Consider the following 17,282-nt stretch of genomic DNA (forward strand, 5'->3'; position numbering starts at 1 on the left):
GCCCATATTTTCTTCCGCCCCTCCCTTAATCCCTCTAAATTTCAGGTTGAGGGCCCTCCAACGATTTTCCAATGTTATAACTCTCGTATTAAGAAGAGACTCTCTAACTTTCATCTGGACTCAACTGTGTGACTGAACAACACAACTCCCTAATCTTAGACAAACCTTCTTAACAACCAATGCTTCCTCTCAGATCAATTAGTGTGATCTAGTTCTAAGTTTTTTAGTCTCTGGCTCACACAGTTTTGTCTTAGTTCAGGAAAAATGGCCCCAGAGCAAACTAATCTATGCAGTACCTTACAATTTAATGCCATTAGCGCACAAAGTAGAATTTTTGCACACAAGACTTCACGGCTTAGAGGGAGTATTGTTAATTACACCACTTACATACTGGATACACACTAGGAAATCGTCAAATGCCTCTCAGAATCCACAGTACACTCCAGCATCTCACATACCCTGACCTGAAATTGTGGGATCCTTTGTTTGATTGAAGTACAGTCCAGGAGAGCGGAATCGCCTCTCTTGCCATATTTCATGAACCAGCTTTATCTACCTCTCCCCAATCATACATCCACACAGAAACAATAGGTGAAAAGGCTATTCCCAGATATTCTTCTTTTCTAAAGCTGCCCGGTGGTGCAGAATGGTCAGCTGCGGTACTGCAGTCCAAGCTCTGCTCACGACCCGAGTTCAATCCCAGCGGAAGTGCGTTCAGGGAAACGACTCAAGCCTTCCATCCTTCTGAGGTGAGTAAAATGAGTACCCAGCTTGCTGGGGATAAAGCGTAGATGACTGGGGAAGGCAATAGCAAACCATCCTGTAAAAAGTCTGCCAGGAAAACATCATGCTGTGACATCACCCCAGGGGTTGGTAACAACTTGATGCTTGCACTTTTACTTTTAAAGCTGCAAGTCTCAAGACACCAAAATCACCTTAACTTTCAGCACTGGAGACACAGGCCTCTCTAACCCCATATCCTGACACACACAGCTCAAGACAGCAATCTTCCTCCCCTCTACATTGCTTGTTCTCTAAAGCTGCAACTCCCAGGGCACAAAAACAACTTCCAGTGTATTGTCTCTTCTGATGATCCACAATTTTTAAAGCAGGGTCTGTAGGCAGAACTTCTACAAATCCCAACATGCTTTTGCGAAAAAATAGGGTCGGATCATCTCTGCTAAGCCCCATTGATGTGATTTTCTCTTCAGTGTAGGTCTGGGACTACTCAGTTTAGAAAACAGACAATTAAGGGCGGGCCTGATGGCGGTTTATAAAATTATGCAGGGGGTGAAGAGAGTTGACAGAAAGACATTCCCCCCCCCCCCCAAAAAAAACCCCAAACCTATTAGACCTTCTGGGAATCCAATGAACCTGACGGGTAGTAGACTGAGGCTGGGCAAAAGGAAATACTCCTTTAAACAGCAAGTGATTAAAATGTGGAATCTGCTGCCAGAGGATGTAGTGAGGGCCGCAGGCAGACACAGCTTTTAAAGAGGATTATGCTTCTCTCGTGCGTGAGTTCTCTGATGATACTGAAGATGGCCTTTTGTAGTGAATCTCTTTCCACACTCAGAACATTCAAAAAGTTTCTCTCCTGTGTGGGTTCTCTGGTGCTTTTGAAGATGATCACTCGTAATGAATCTCTTTCCACACTCTGAACATTCAAAAGGCTTCTCCCCTGTGTGCGTTCTCTGATGCCTTTGAAGACTGCTACTCTGAATGAATCTCTTTCCACACTCTGAGCATTGAAAAGGTTTCTCCCCTGTGTGGGTTCTCTGATGCGTTTGAAGATGGCTACTGTGAGTGAATCTCTTTCCACACACTGAACATCCAAAATATTTCTCCTTTATGTGGGTTCTCTGATGCATTTGAAGACTGCCACTCGAACTAAATCTCTTTCCACACTCTGAGCATTCAAAAGGCTTCTCCCCTGTGTGGGTTCTCTGATGCTCTTGAAGATTGCAACTCCAACTGAATGTCTTACCACACTCTGAGCATTCAAAAGACTTTTCCCCTGTGTGGGTTCTCTGATGTGTTTGAAGATGATAACTCGTAATGAATCTCTTTCCACACACTGAGCATTCAAAAGGCTTCTCCCCTGTGTGGGTTCTCTGATGCGTTTGAAGAGTGTCATTCTGACAATCTCTTTCCACACTCTGAACATTCAAAAGGCTTCTCTCCTGTGTGGGTTCTCTGATGCTTTTGAAGACTGCGACTCGAACTAAATCTCCTTCCACACTCTGAGCATTCAAAAGGCTTCTCTCCTGTGTGGGTTCTCTGATGCGTTTGAAGATGTCCACTCATACTGAATCTCTTTCCACACACTGAGCATTCAAAAGGCTTCTCTCCTGTGTGGGTTCTCTGATGCCTTTGAAGACTGCCATTCTCACTGAATCTCTTTCCACACACTGAGCATTCAAAAGGCTTCTCTCCTGTGTGGGTTCTCTGATGCGTTTGAAGATGTCCACTCATACTGAATCTCTTTCCACACACTGAGCATTCAAAAGGCTTCTCCCCTGTGTGGGTTCTCTGATGCCTTTGAAGACAGCCTTTCTGACTGAATCTCTTTCCACACACTGAGCATTCAAAAGGCTTCTCTCCTGTGTGGATTCTCTGATGGGTTTGAAGATGTCCACTCATACTGAATCTCTTTCCACACACTGAGCATTCAAAAGGCTTCTCTCCTGTGTGGGTTCTCTGATGCCTTTGAAGACTGCCATTCTCACTGAATCTCTTTCCACACACTGAGCATTCAAAAGGCTTCTCCCCTGTGTGGGTTCTCTGATGCTTTTGAAGATTGCTATTGTGAATGAATCTCTTTCCACACACTGAGCATTCAAAAGGCTTCTCTCCTGTGTGGGTTCTCTGATGCCTTTGAAGACTGCCATTGTGATTGAATCTCTTTCCACACACTGAGCATTCAAAAGGCTTCTCCCCTGTGTGGGTTCTCTGATGCTTTTGAAGATTGCTATTGTGAATGAATCTCTTTCCACACACTGAGCATTCAAAAGGCTTCTCTCCTGTGTGGGTTCTCTGATGCTTTTGAAGACTGCCACTCTGACTGAATCTCTTTCCACACACTGAGCATTCAAAAGGCTTCTCCCCTGTGTGGGTTCTCTGATGCTTTTGAAGACTGCCACTCTGACTGAATCTCTTTCCACACACTGAGCATTCAAAAGGCTTCTCCCCTGTGTGGGTTCTCTGATGCCTTTGAAGACTGCCACTCATACTGAATCTCTTTCCACACACTGAGCATTCAAAAGGCTTCTCTCCTGTGTGGGTTCTCTGATGCTTTTGAAGACTGTCACTCACACTGAATCTCTTTCCACACACTGAGCATTCAAAAGGCTTCTCTCCTGTGTGGGTTCTCTGATGCCTTTGAAGACAGCTACTCTGACTGAATCTCTTTCCACACACTGAACATTCAAAAGGTTTCTCCCCTGTGTAGGCTTTCTGATGCTGTTGAATATTACTACTGAGACTGAATATATGCCTGGTCTCTGAGTATTCAGGTTTCCCCTGTCTCTTTATTCTTTGATGCACAAGAAGCTGTGATCTATTTCTGAAATACTTTCTGCACTGAATGGATTTGCTTGCTTTTATTTTCCTGTGCTTTGGAAAATGTATATTCCACTGTCTTCCCTCACGCTTCTCAGCCATAAAGCCACCTTTCTTTCTCTTCACTCCGATTTGATTCCTGATATTTTCATTCAAGTCTTCATTTTTATCTTTATCCGGCATTTCCTGATGAAGTTTCTCACCCTCCACATTCCTCTGATCATCGTCTGCTGGAATAAAGAGAGAGAAACTGTTAGCACTTGGGAAGGCTGGTAAGATCCAAAGGCATCTATGGGACTGCATAACCCCTCCACCTTCCCCCAAGAATGTCTAGTATTTAAGGATACCTCCCCCACCCATGATGAACTTCATCTGAACTCTTGCTCAGAAGGAGCATCTGAGCCTCCAGATTATGGCCTCCCTCCCTTCTTACCCACCGGCCTCTATGATTGTACCAGACCAAATGTGGCTCAGGAGGGAATCAGGAATCTCCTATGGTTACTTCTGGCCTGTTCTCTTGACATAAGAGTGAAGGTCACTCACTCTGAACCAACTCATTTGGGAAGGAGAAATGCTCTTGGGAGCCTCTAGAACAGCGTTTCCCAAACTTTTTCCCGCTGTGGCCCAGTTATTTTTACACTTCTCCTCCGTGGCCCACTAAAATTTGGGGATGGAGACTTTGAGGGTGGAGGAGGGAGACAGGAAATGATGTACAAATAAGCCTAAAACTATTGCAATATTTTGTTTAGGAAAAATAGGAGAATAGTGGGATTTTGCAATGCAATTTTTAAAATAAAACATCAAGAAAAAGTACAAGGATCACAGAGCAGAAAACTAAAAATATAAAATGCTCTCAGCCTGGGAAAACATGAAATGGCGCGGGGGGGGGAGTGGAGAGAGGGAGAAGAGAGAGAGAGAGAGAGAAAGAGAGAAAGAGAGAAGGAAAGAAAGAAGGAAGGAAGGAAGGAAGGAAGGAAGAAAGAAAGAAAGAAAGAAAGAAAGAAAGAAAGAAAGAAAGAAAGAAAGAAAGAAAGAAAGAAAGAAAGAAAGAAAGAAAGAAAGAAAGAAAGAAAGAAAGAAAGAAAGAAAGAAAGAAAGAAAGAAAGAGAGAAAGAGAAAAAGAAAGGAAAACATGAAATGGCAGCCTGGGAAAACATGAATTGGCATGGCATTTCAAGCTTCCTTCCCCCCCCCACCCAACCCCACCCCACCACTCAGATTAGCAATGGCAAGGAAGGGAGGCAAGGAGGGGAAGAGACAAAGTAAAAGACTAACTGACAGAGAGAGAGGAAGGGAAGTGGGTAATAAAGCAAACAGGGAAAACGAAAGACCTACAGACAGAAAGAAAAAGAAAGAACGAAAGGGAGGGAAGGGGAGAGAGTTGGAAACAGAGAAAAAAAGAAAAGAGAGGACATAAGGAAGGAAAAGGGAGGAAAGGAGTGAAAGAAAGGAGGGACAAAAATAAGAAAAATAGAGAAAAAGAAAAATGGAAAGAAACGGGATGGGAGCAACTCACCTTTTAAACTGCTATCTCCAGCAGCACAAGGAGGCCTGGGTCCCCTGACCTCAGCTGGCAAGGGAAGTCAGGCCTAGTTCCCCCCCACCTCCTCCTTTTCCCCTCCCTCCCCCCCCCCCGGTCAGTTTCAGGCTGGTTAATGCGCCCCTCCCCCCTGGTCGGTGGGGAAAGCGAAGCTGAGCTCTCACTCAGCGCGGCGACAGACCGGCAGCAGGTTGAACGTACGTCCGAAAAGGCCACCACTACTGCTCCCTCCCCCGCACTTCCTGGATGGGAAGGAAGCGTAGGGGAGGGAGCAGCAGCGGAATTTTTGGATGTTTGTTCGACGTGTTCCCACGCTGAGTGTGAGTTCAGTGCCGTTTTCCATGCAGGGGAGGAAGGTCCGCGTTAACCAGCCAGAAATTGACCTGAGGGGGTAGAGAGGAGTCATGAGGGGGGCGCAATGCTTTGGGGAGGAGGCGCAAAGGGGGGATGGCAGACCACCGGTTGACCCGCGACCTGGCACTGAGGCCGGCGTGGCCGAGTGCGGGGTCCAGACCCTGCTGTTGGGAAACGCTGCTCTAGAAGAACCCTGAAATAGGTCTTCGAATGCAAGGCCGTTCTCTTTCTCTGCCAGTTTCTCTTATACTTTTGGCTTCATTTGCAGAGAGAGAGGGAGACACAGAGAGAGAAAGCCATCAGTCTTACATGGGGAAGGAAAGATATTAAAGACTAAGAATTCTACTGGAAGGTCACCACCACAGTCCAGATCAAAGCCCGGAATCTGAACCAGTATATGCAGAATGGCATAGAATCCTAGTTCCCCCAAGGGTTGCAGGTATTGTGATGTGGTCTGGTGTGATTTGTGGGTGTTCATAATTTGAGCCTCTCTGCAGTTAACACCATCATTTCTTTCAAGGCCAGATCCCAGAATGTGGTCGTTGGCTAATCGTGAGAACCTTTATCCTGTTCTGCAAACAGGACACTGAGGGTATGAGGATGCTCAGGGGTGGCCCGATGCCCCATGGCTCCCTAGGCAGACTCGCTGCCTGGCGCCCTCCCCCACAGTGTCCCCCCCGTGGCTCTCTGCTCCCCCCCACAGCTCCGTGCCCCCCCTACTCGTTGAGACTCCTCTTCTTCCCTCCTTTCCCCACCCTATGTCTATTTCAATGCCGGAACTGGCTCTAGCGCCATGTTCGGGGCAGCGCTCGCAATCTGTCAGGACCAGCATCCTGGAAGGGCGGCCCCGCTGCCACTGACTGCTCCCCTCCCCACTTCCTGAATGGGAGATGCATTGAAACTGATGTGGGGTGGGGAAGGAAGGGAAGAGGAGGCGTGTGGCAATGTAGGCATTTGCCTTGGGGGAGGGGGTGAGGCCAAATTTGCCGCCCCCACCTTGCTGGCGCCCTAGGCAACCGCCCAGTTTGCCTAGTGGGGGAGCCGCCCCTGCGGATGCTGCTGACAGGCTCTGGAAAATTCCATCCAGCAGGCCCTTTGATTGGGTCATTCATACCACCTGATCCTAGAGAGGCAGAAACTATAATATGGGCATGGATGAGAGTGAAGTCAGGCTAACTTTATGCTCCTGGGATGCTAGTACACCTGGATGTTTCCTTGCTGCATCATGATGAATACATCTCTCTAGAGTAAATTAGTCTCCAGTTGCAGTACTGATGCTGCAACAAAGAGTGCCGTTTAGGTGCTTCCTATCTTAGACAGAATAGTTAGATTTTTTTTATTTTACTGCTGCTGAACTGCAGAAACCATGCTGTTTTATGATGTCTTATCTTTAAATTTTTAATACGGTGTTGCTCAAGTATAAAGAGAAGTGATCCAGGGGGACCCAAGCTTAGTTTCTTCACAGAATCATTTCCAGATCACAGGCAGAGCAAAGGTAATTCTATCCAGAGAGAAGGGTGTGTTATGAAGGCTGGAAACAGAGCAAGAAGGATCTGAACCCTCCCAGAGTCCTTCTGAGGGACTTTCATCCACGTTGTCTCAGGTCAACATACCTTCTCTGGCTTGGGGGATGGCCACAACATTGGCCGCAGTCGCCCATCTGCAAGAAGACCCACCTGGACACATGAAGTGGCCTTAGGCTGAATCAGACCCTCGGCTCACTGAAGTCAGTAGCCTCAGGCCTGCAGCAGTTCTGCGGGGTCTCAGGCAGATGTTTTCCCTTTCCTTTTCTTTTTTAACTGTGGGAATCTCATGCCCTGAGAAACTGCTTGGTTCTCAAGTCTCACAAAGACCACAAACAGGAACGTGGGTGAGACCGGGTGTTTGGCATACCAGCCTGGGAGCTCCCATATTCCTATTGTGGCTGAAGAGTCAAAAGGGCACAGGCATCTCACATCCGTGTTCAACCACTCTCTTTATGCTGAGCCTGGCAGTATTGACAAATTGATGACTATATTGCATCTTGTAAACAATGGTCTGCTTCCAGCGAACAGATGGTTCCTGTTATTTGTTTAAGCACTATGGACTAAGGGTAAATTTAGCTTCAAGACAGGATGTAAAAATAAAAGTGAGGGTTGGCTGAAGAAGTCAGACCTCTCTTCTCCTTGAACCTACATGTGTCGATTGATTCCTTCAAGTGGCGCCCGAACAGGGACGCCTCAGCTCCCGAAGCAGGAACAGCTCAGCTCCCGGGACAAAGCTCCTGCTTTCAGGTATCAGCTGGCACAGCCCAGCAGCTCAGCTCCTACTTATCAAACGCCTGGATTACGGCCCCGAAGTGCGCACTCCGTCGTTCTAAAACGACCCCTTTCATTTGGTAAGTATGGGTGGAAGGTTCTCTCAGGCCGAGCAGAAACATTTAGGTGAGTTAAAGTTTCTGATCCCAATGTCCGGCGGGTCCGTGTCTTCTGGCTAACTTAAGTCTCTGTTACAAGAGATCAGTAAGCAATGCCCCTGGAATCCGAAGGGAGGTTCTTTTAAACTTCAGGACTGGGAGAAGATAGGGAAGACCTTTCACACAGAGCCCCAAGCTTCTATTCAACTGCTGCAAGTCTGGCATAAATGCAGGTATGCAGTAGAGAAATTTATGCCCGTTTCTAACCCAAGCCAGCTCTCCAAAGATTGTCCCCTAAAAGGCACTGGTGTCCAACTTCTGCCCCCTGCCCCTCTTCTTCTTCCTCCTCCTTCTCCCCCTCCTCCACCAACAGATCCACCCGTGGGCCCACCATCTAATGCCCTGGAACGCATGGTCTGTGAAGTTTTGGAGAAGGAACTTGATCAGGCAAAATTGGAAGATGTCCCAGAATTGGCAGAAATGCTGTCTATTTGCCCTGTGCATTTGACAAGGGAAGAGGTGCCTGACCTTGTATCAGTATGCCCAGTAATATATGCACAGAATGAGAACTGGCAGTAAGTTGTTACCTCTGCTGTGTTGCCCCACTCTGTCTTCGGTGAAACTCAAAAGGCTATCAGAAATATGGGCATAGGGGAAACCAATGTGCAAAGTCCTTTAGAAGGAATCTCTAATGGATACACTGTGATTCTTCAAGATTGGAAAAATATAAGGATGATGTTAACTCCTGAACAGTATGTGGCATGGGACAGTGAATATTGTCATTTGGCTGATGCTCAAGGGTCTTATACTGCTGAACAACTCTATGGATCTGGACAGTTCCGTACTGTTGAAGCTCAATCTGTGCTCCCTATTGCAACCCTTGCTGTAAAAGGGTGGTCAGCCCATAGTTTTGCAACTGTCTGTCAACAGCTACAAGAGCCCTATTTAGTCCTTATCAATTGTCTTCAGGCAGCAATCAGAAGACAGATTGATAATCCTGATGAAGCAGGAGAATTGATGATAAAATTGGCCAAGGAAAATGCTAATTTGGATTCAAAAAGAGCCGCATGGTGCAGAGTGTTAAAGCTGCAGTACTGCAGTCTTGAGCTCTGCTTACGGCCTGAGTTTGATCCTGGCGGAAGCAGGATTCAGATAGCTGCCTCAGGGATACTTAGCCTTCCAGTCTTCTGAGATTGGTCAAATGAGTACTCAATTTGCTGGGGGGAAATTGTAAGAAGACACACTTTACTTTGCAACATGTCGTGGCTCACCTTATTTCTGCCTTTGTGGTAGTGGGCCACTCCTCAAAGAGGGGAGTCTGCTAATCATATCATTGCTCACTTAATTGATGCCATCACTGTCCTGGGCAAACCTCAAAAATTCAGGACAGACAATGGCCCTGGTGACTTTTAAAAGTGCAGGGCCCTTTTACTTTTCCTGATCTGGATGGCTTGGATTTCTTGGGGTTAGGGTGAAGGTTTTTTTGGGGGGGAGGGGTTGGAAAAGTTCCTGTATTGTTAAAAGTAAAGTTTTTTACTGTTTTAAAAGGATTCTGTGTCTGATTTGTTGCTGCTGTGTTGTGCTGCTGTTGTTCCTTTTCTCTTCTGGTTCTGGTTCTTGGGGGAGGGGCTGTTTGGCCTAATTTTCATTGTTAAAAATGACATTTTAACAGTTGAGTCTGTTGGCCTTTTCTCAGTGATCTGTTTAGATCTATTCTCTGTTGTTGCTGGTTTTGCATCCTGTCCTGTTGTCCCTTTTCCTGGTACTGGGTTTTTTTTTTGGGGGGGGGGGGTGTTGTTGACTGATTTGGCATGAGGTTTTTTATTGTTGAAAAGGTCATTTTTTTAACAGTTGAGTTTCTTGGCTTTTTCTCAGTGATCTGTTTGGATCTGTTGTTGTTGTTTGGATCTCTTGTTTTGAGAGTTGTGTTGTTTGGGGCAGGGCTGGAGAGCTGGCATCTGTAGATTGTGTGTTCTGTGGCAGGGAAGCTGGCACCTGGGTGAGAGACCAGAACCAGCATGCTTGTTGTGCTTGGCCAGCTCTCCCCGTGTTGTTTGGGGCAGGGCTGGAGAGCTGGCATCTGGGTTTGCTGCAGCCAGGTCTGTCGAGCAGATCTTGAGCAGATTGTGTTTTGTGTGGCAGTGACGTTGGCAACTGGGTTTATATTGGTTCCAGGCCAGCAGGGTTCATAGAGTAGATAGATGGATGTAGTGCATTTGGGTCCTATAGAGATTCTCTGGTGTGAAGTTAGGTTTGGCTTTGGGTGCCCCAGGAATTGGACCCCCTGGCCCAATCCAATTGGGACTTGGGGCTTTTGTAGGGGAGAGTCCCCTGCGGATCCCATGCAAATTTGGGGGATCTCCCTCAAACCCCCTCCCCTCCAGGCGGCTTCCAATATACCCTATTTTACCATTGATTTCAATGGCCATAGGGTATAATGGGGTCGTATATTCGGAAATAGCCGCACATCTACCATATATAAGGTATTCCGAATTTTCTGGCCCCATATATTTCCGAATCAGATTTTTTTTTTTACACACCCTTCATCAGTATCATCCACTCAGTCCAGCATTGGTTCTCCGGGGTCTCAGGCAGAGTCTTTCATTTCACCTCCTACCTGATCCTTTTCATTGGAGATGTTGGGGAGTGAAGCTGGGACCTTTTGCATGCAAAAGAGATGCTCTGCCAGGGAGCTACAGCCCCGCCCAAAGTGGTGGGAAAGGCGTCAAAATGATGCATTGCTATTCAATATTTGGATTCATTCCACCTCACAATGGCAGCAGGTTGCACCTTTGGCACCCAGGAAAGATCCTTACCCAGAGAGGACACGTTCCCATAGTTCTCCAGCATGACTTCCCTGTACAGAGCTCTTTGTCCCGGATCCAGCAGGGCCCACTCTGCTTCCGTGAAAGAGATGGACACCTCCTCAAAGGAAAAGGGACCCTGGAAGAAAAAGAAGATTCCCTCCTCTTCAGAGATCTCACCCTGGAAGGGAGTCGTCTGGGAAGGTACAGAAAATAAGGCTTGGGATGGGTAAATGCAATAGCATTCAAAGGATCTCTCTCACGGACCCCTTGTAGAAACTGAAGGAGCAAAAGCTCCCCTGAGAAAGGAGGAGGGACCCAGGCTGTGCCCCACCCCCCACCCCTCATCTCTCCTACCTGGATTGGAGGTGCAGCGACTGTTCCCACACCTTGGAAAAGACAACGGCTGAACAGCATCTCTTCACTGCCTGTTCATGAGAGAAAGGAGGGAGGAAGGGTGTTTGCTTGTTTGTTTCCTGGTTCACCCACACACTATTCTCAGGGTTGTGAAACCTTCTGCTATGTACACTCAACTCTTTTTTAAAATACTTTATACTACATTCTGAGAGAGGCAGAAGAGAAGCACCAGGGACCTATGAGGAATTGTAAATACTGCCAATGTATTTCAGACTTCCGTCAGAGTTGTGTTTGCTCTACAAGGAGGGAAATGAGGAGTGGAAATGCAATAGCGTGAGATAGCACCATCCTATTGGATCAGACATAACTAGAATAATTCTGGGGACTGGAGGGTCATAGGAATGAACTTTCAGAGTGTCTCTGGAGCATGCTGAATTGGATATGTTTTATTTATTGTTCCTGTAACATTTTGATGTTGTAAGCTGCCCTGAGCCTGCCTTGTGGGATAGGGCGGGGTATAAATCGCAAATTAAACTTAAATTAAATTAAACCAGGTTTTCAGCCTGACACTACCTCAACATGACATCACATCTGTCCCATGCCCCACCCCAAGACCCTCTCCAGTGCCTGCAAGTGCTGGGCCAGAGCCTGCCATCTCTACTCCACCCCCTGTGACCCCCAGCAGCCCCCCAGATGACCCTCCAAGCACAGGCACAGAAGGAAAATATCCCCATGATTATGTCCCCAGGGAGTGGTTTCAGAGCTCTGCTCCCCCAGAAGGTGGAGGTTCCCTTTCGAGGTTTGCCTGCCTTCCCCTCCACAGGGAATTTGAGACCTTTTAGGGAAGGAAGGTGAGAGATGAATTTTTAAAGTTAGGGGATAAATGGTCCTCCAGGAGTTTGTCTGATCTTTTAGAGACATCACAGTGTGTGGCTATTGAGTGCCACCAGTTAACTCTGCGTTGCCTAAAGAAATATGCATTCCCCCCCGCCCTGACCTGACCTCTCTACCCATCACATTCACATGCTCCTCAGGCACAAGGAGTCCTTACCACAGGAGAGGGCATCTTGGGCACGCTCCACCGCCTGCACCCTCTGCCCCTGCTCCAAGGAAACTCCTTCTGCCTCAGGGATTGCAGCTTCCATCTCCAAAGGTGGTTGCCGCATCTGAAACAGCAGGAAAGGGGAGGGGTAAGAGATGGAATGGAAAAGAGAGCAAGGAATGGATCCTGCCCCACTCCCACACTCTGCACCCTCCTATCAGCAGATTTGGTGAGTTATCTGCATGGGTCAGAAATTGTCTAGCAGAAGAGGCTCTACACAATTATCCAACAAGGAAACTTTAAGATAAGGTGAGATATTGTTGCTTCAATTAGACACACCTGTAGGGAATCCCTCCTCACCTGCTCTGCCTGACTCAGGAGGAAACCTTCGGCCAGGGCCACCGCCTGGGAACTGGTCTCCGGCCCACATCCTTTGACCCAGCACTGCATTTCCTGGGGCAGGAGAGTCAGGAACTGCTCCAGGATCACCAGGTCCAGGATCTGCCTCTTGGTGTGCCTCTCCGGCTTCAGCCACTGGTTGCAAAGTCCATGGAGCTGGCTGCAAACCTCTCGGGGCCCATCGGCCTCATGGTAGCGGAACTGCCGGAAACATTGGCAACATACTTCTGAGGTCAGGGTGTTCTTAGCCAGGACCTCTGGCACAGCCTTTTCCCAGAATTCAACACCACTCCCCGCTGGCATGGGAAGTAGACTTTTGTTTGCTCTCTTCTCAGTTCCAGGTCCTTCTGAGTCCTGCTCTTCCATTTCCTTCGCCTTCTCTTGGGCCACCTCTGTCTTTGAGAAGTTGTCTTTATTCTGAAGCTTCTCCTTGGGGGGACAGAGAGAGACAAATAGGAGTGTGTCAGAAGGAAGATACGCATATAGACACACAAACACGCAGACACATACATGCACCTATAAATACAACCTCCACTCCAAAAAAGAAGCAGGGACTGTACCACAAGTCCTTCATACTTGAGAATTGTCACAGTTTTCTCCCTGCCCCGTATTCCTGCTCACCCTGAAAGGACCATTTTTCAGAGTCCAGACGATTTGGAATGAAGCCTATGCCAAGATCTTGGACACCTTTGCATGGCTGCTAGTTACATCAGTGGTGCCCTGCTGGAGATGGAAGTTGGGGGGGGGGGAGAGTCAGCCAAAACACCTGTCATTGCAACAAGCCAATCAGCATGAATGATTTAATGCATTGGATCGCGTCCGGGATTCGTTTCTGTGCCTCCTGACCCCCTCCAAAAGAAGGCTTCTTATTCTTGTTGGCATCTCCCTTAACAAGATCTGAACCCTGCCCTCCTGGGACTGTGCCCTGATGCTTCTCGCTGCTGTGCTGCCTGCAGGTTTGTACCTCTCTCACCTGGAAAAAGATGCCCTTCTGCCCACCCTAACACCAGTGCAGGAGGGAGGATCTGGCATTGTGTTATGGCTGCCTTTGCCAAGTGAGCCCTGGAGGGATGGGGCAGGAGTGATGCGTTTGGGGCAGGCGTGTTTTCTCCCTGTGTGCCCACTTTGCAAAACACTGCTGCAGGTGGGGACTCGAATCCACATCTGTGGATCTCTTTGGCGGGTATTCATGACACGATCCTCACAGTGATGGAATTTTGTGCAGCATTTGTTCCTCCTGGCCTTATACATATTGGGGGTGTGGCCACATCTGCATGCTCCACCCCTGTCTGCCTGTCAGGGGACCCATCTAATACTCTGATTGGTGGGCGTGGGTGGTGTCTCTATGAGAACCCATGGGGTTGCTAGGCGCTCTCCCCCTTAGCAACAGAGGTATCTAAAATGTTCCTCTCCTCTGCTTGGCGGGCCTTGGACCCCTGCTGGCTGCCCGAGCCCCACTGTGGGCCCGTATCAGGGGCTTAGGATGGGTTGCAGCCGATTCCAGTGCAGGCTGGACTTCCCTTCCCCCAGCCTGCACCCCTTTCTTAATTCACCCCACTCCCCAAAAGGCCTGCTTGGGTTGTTGGTTTGGAAAATGAAAAGGACCAGCAAGAGAATGTCAGTTTCAGGTCTTGAACTTTCCTTACATTGAAAGACACGGATTATTGCTGCTCCCCAACAAACTCCGCTTACAGAGCTGAACAAAACTGGTGCCTCTCAGAGTTACCAACCTCTAGGTGGCTGAAGCCAAAAAACAATCAACTACCCTGAAGAAATAACCAACAAATTTTACTACAATGCCAGAGAAATTCCTGAGAAATTGATCCCTGCCATCCTCACAAAGCTCCCACTTTGCACTGAAATCGACATATGAAACTGAGCAGTCTGTTTGCAATCTCTTTATTTTAGAAATGCAGGATCAGCCCAAGCACTTTCCCCCTGCTCTTGTGAGAGGCCGAGAAGACGCTTGCCCTTCAAGAGACATTTAGGGCACTTCATATTGTGGACTGTGCAATGGATCTATGCATGAAATAGAAGGGGGCTCATTTATTGATAACTGAACATAAGAAATAATATTTGGGTCTGTAGTAAAATGTGTTAGTTATGTATTCACAGTAATTGATTATGGGGGCTTTAGCTCTTTCCCTGAATCCTTTGGTTTGTAATGGCCAGGTGGGGCCTGAAGTTCTCCCAGAATTAGAACTCACCTCCAAGGGACAGAGATCAGTTCCCTGGAAGAAAATGGCTGCACGGTTGGGAGGTGGCCAACCTCAGAAAGCCATGGCTTGGCCTGATCCCCACCTGCCTCCCTAGAAGCTTATCCCTTATAGCAGCGCCCGCCCCACGGCCTCACTGGATCTCTTTACTTCAGTCTCTTCGGGGTATTTTACTTTGTCATTTGATGGAAATAGAATTCTCTTCGTAGGAGACCACAGCAGCTTTGTAGTTTTTCCCAAAAATATAGGCTCTCAAGAACTTTAACTCAAACCACAGATTTATTATAACACAAAGTCTTAACTTGGGGATATGGGAGATATTTACACAGGCTAACACGTTGCTCAGTTGTTTCAGGCTTTACAATAACTTCTTCCTTCTTGAGTCTCTCAGTTACACAGTTCACATTTTCCCTATAAACTGCTCTCTCCACCTCTAGCCAAGGTCTGGCCTCATGGGAATGATGTGCCAAGTCTCACCCCTCGACTGGAGCCACTACTGCCAGCCCTTCTGGTGTCTCAGACCCACATCCGCTCCCTCAACCACCTCACTAGATCTTCAGAGTTGTCTATAGGTGTCTGTGACCGTTCAGGTCTTGACTGACTCACACACACAGCCCTCTTGGCTGGTTTTCTCGAGCTTGCAGTCTCTGGAAGACTTTCCCGTCACTGTCTCAAGCTCCTTCACAGGATCAGCTGTCCTCCCAGCCTCGGTCAGGCACGAACTGACCCACTCAGTCTCTGTCACGTCCCCACACTGACAGACTTCTGACAGGCACCAACTCTGAATGACAGGCCCCAACTGAATGACTGCCCCAGCAGCTTCTGTCACTCAACCACTTTCCCTCCCTGAGAGCTCCGAGCACCTTGCCCCCACCCTAAGGTCACCTGACGCAGGCCCTGTGCGTCTTCAGTTTCTGGTTAGCCCCTAGCTTTCCGTCACATCTCTCTCCACCTCTCTGTGACTTACTTTTAAGTAAACCTCCGGGGGGGGGGATCCAGCTGCAAGTTTCCCCCTCCTGCTACTGCTGCTTCTCTGCACCCCTCCCTGCTCTCTTTCCCAGTTCAGAAGCAAACCCCTTCCTTCCCACATCCATGAGATCATGCAAAGAGGGAAAGAGCCCCCATCTTTTCCAAAACCCCCCCCCTCAGTTTGGCTTCTCTAGCAAATGGCTCTGTGGCATTAACCCTTTCGGTGCTGCAGAGGACTGCAAAATGTGTCCTCCCTTCTGTCTCCAGCAGAGGCCAGTCTCCATCTTCCATGCTGCTCAATGGGGCTTCTCGGGAGTAACTTTGCACGGGGTTGTACGCCCAGAGGATCCAGCGCTGTTCAGGCTTCTCAGGAAAAGGAGGCTGAAGCTGAATCCCCACAGAAGAATTCCGTTGAGTGTCAGGGAGGGGGGGGGGGAGGTGGCTTTATAGGCTCGCTTTTAAGCAGACGAGGAAGCCTTTTTTCTGTCGCCCCCTGGACCTCGTGTGGCTAGAAAGCGCCCCTCTGGGAGTTGTGACAATATTTCTGGAGGGAAAGAGCACAGCCTGGCTCCAGCCCCCCACCCCCGCCCCCCTTCAAGGGCTTGCTGCGTCCTGGGGAGAAGCGCTGGCTTTACAGCCCCAGAGACAGAAGCAGAAAGAGGGAAACAGTCCCTGCCTCGGGCTGCACAGCAAGCTTTCTTCCCTGCCTCTGCACCATCCCCGGCCGAGCTGCATCATTATAGAGCGTTGGTGGGCGAGGGAAGACAGACTGAAGGGCAGCCCGGAAGCCTCTGTCATGTCTCTGCAGCTCGGAAAGGACTAAAGCAACAGAGCTGTTTGCTAGAGAGGCCGAGCAAGGAGTGGGAGGGAGGGCTCTGTGGTCTTCTTCCCCTCCCAGTCCCCCCCTCCAGAAATCCCCCACCAACTTAGCAGAGCCCTGCCTTGGCATGCATGATCCCCACCTCCCCCCCCCCCCCCGCCCCCATGGCTTACTTCTAAGTAAACTTTTCCAGGCTCCCGCTGCGCTGCTGTTCTCCGCTTCAGCTTCTCTGCAGCTCTTCCTGTTCTCTGACTCCAGTTCGGAAGCAAACGCCTTCCTCTGCGCATGCGTACACAGGCAAGGAGGGCAAGCAAGAGCCCCTCCTCTTCTCCGCCCCCCTTGCATTTTTTGCGGGGCCTCTCTAGGCAATGAGTTTCTGATATTAACCCTTTCGGTGCTGCAGAGGAACCCAACCTGTGCCTTCCTGTCCTCTGCAGGAGGAGCCAGGCTGCCATCTGCAGTGCTGCTCCATGGGGCTGCTCGGGAGTAACTCTGCGCGGGGCTGCATGCCCGGAGGAGCCAGGGAAAGGAGGCTGGAGCAGAATCCCAGCAGTTCCTTGGAATAAGGACCGCAGAAGAACTGGGGTGGGGGAGAGGAGGCGCACCAGGCTTGCTCTTAAATGGACGAGGAAGCGTTTTTCTGTCGGCCTCCCCCCCACTCTCTCTCTCTCTCTTTTTTTTTTTGCATTTTTATGTCCCTGTGTGTTGGTGTCCTTTGCAAGTGTTGTGCATTTACAGTTTCTCCGGTGGAAAAGGAATCTTCTTGTTGTCTCAGAGGCACAATTCAGTTTCCTAATGTGACTGGACTCTTAACCAGCCCTTGCT

The 17,282-nt window shown here is 48.8% G+C and overlaps 1 pseudogene; it reads right to left on the reverse strand.

Annotated features, from left to right (window-relative positions):
- Nucleotides 1–1,490: 1,490 nt before the first annotated feature.
- On the reverse strand, nucleotides 1,491–16,718 carry LOC132572093 (zinc finger protein 14-like; annotated as a pseudogene).
- Nucleotides 16,719–17,282: the final 564 nt, after the last annotated feature.

Source organism: Heteronotia binoei, chromosome 5 (genome assembly GCF_032191835.1).
Source record: "Heteronotia binoei isolate CCM8104 ecotype False Entrance Well chromosome 5, APGP_CSIRO_Hbin_v1, whole genome shotgun sequence".
Taxonomy (NCBI): domain Eukaryota; kingdom Metazoa; phylum Chordata; class Lepidosauria; order Squamata; family Gekkonidae; genus Heteronotia; species Heteronotia binoei.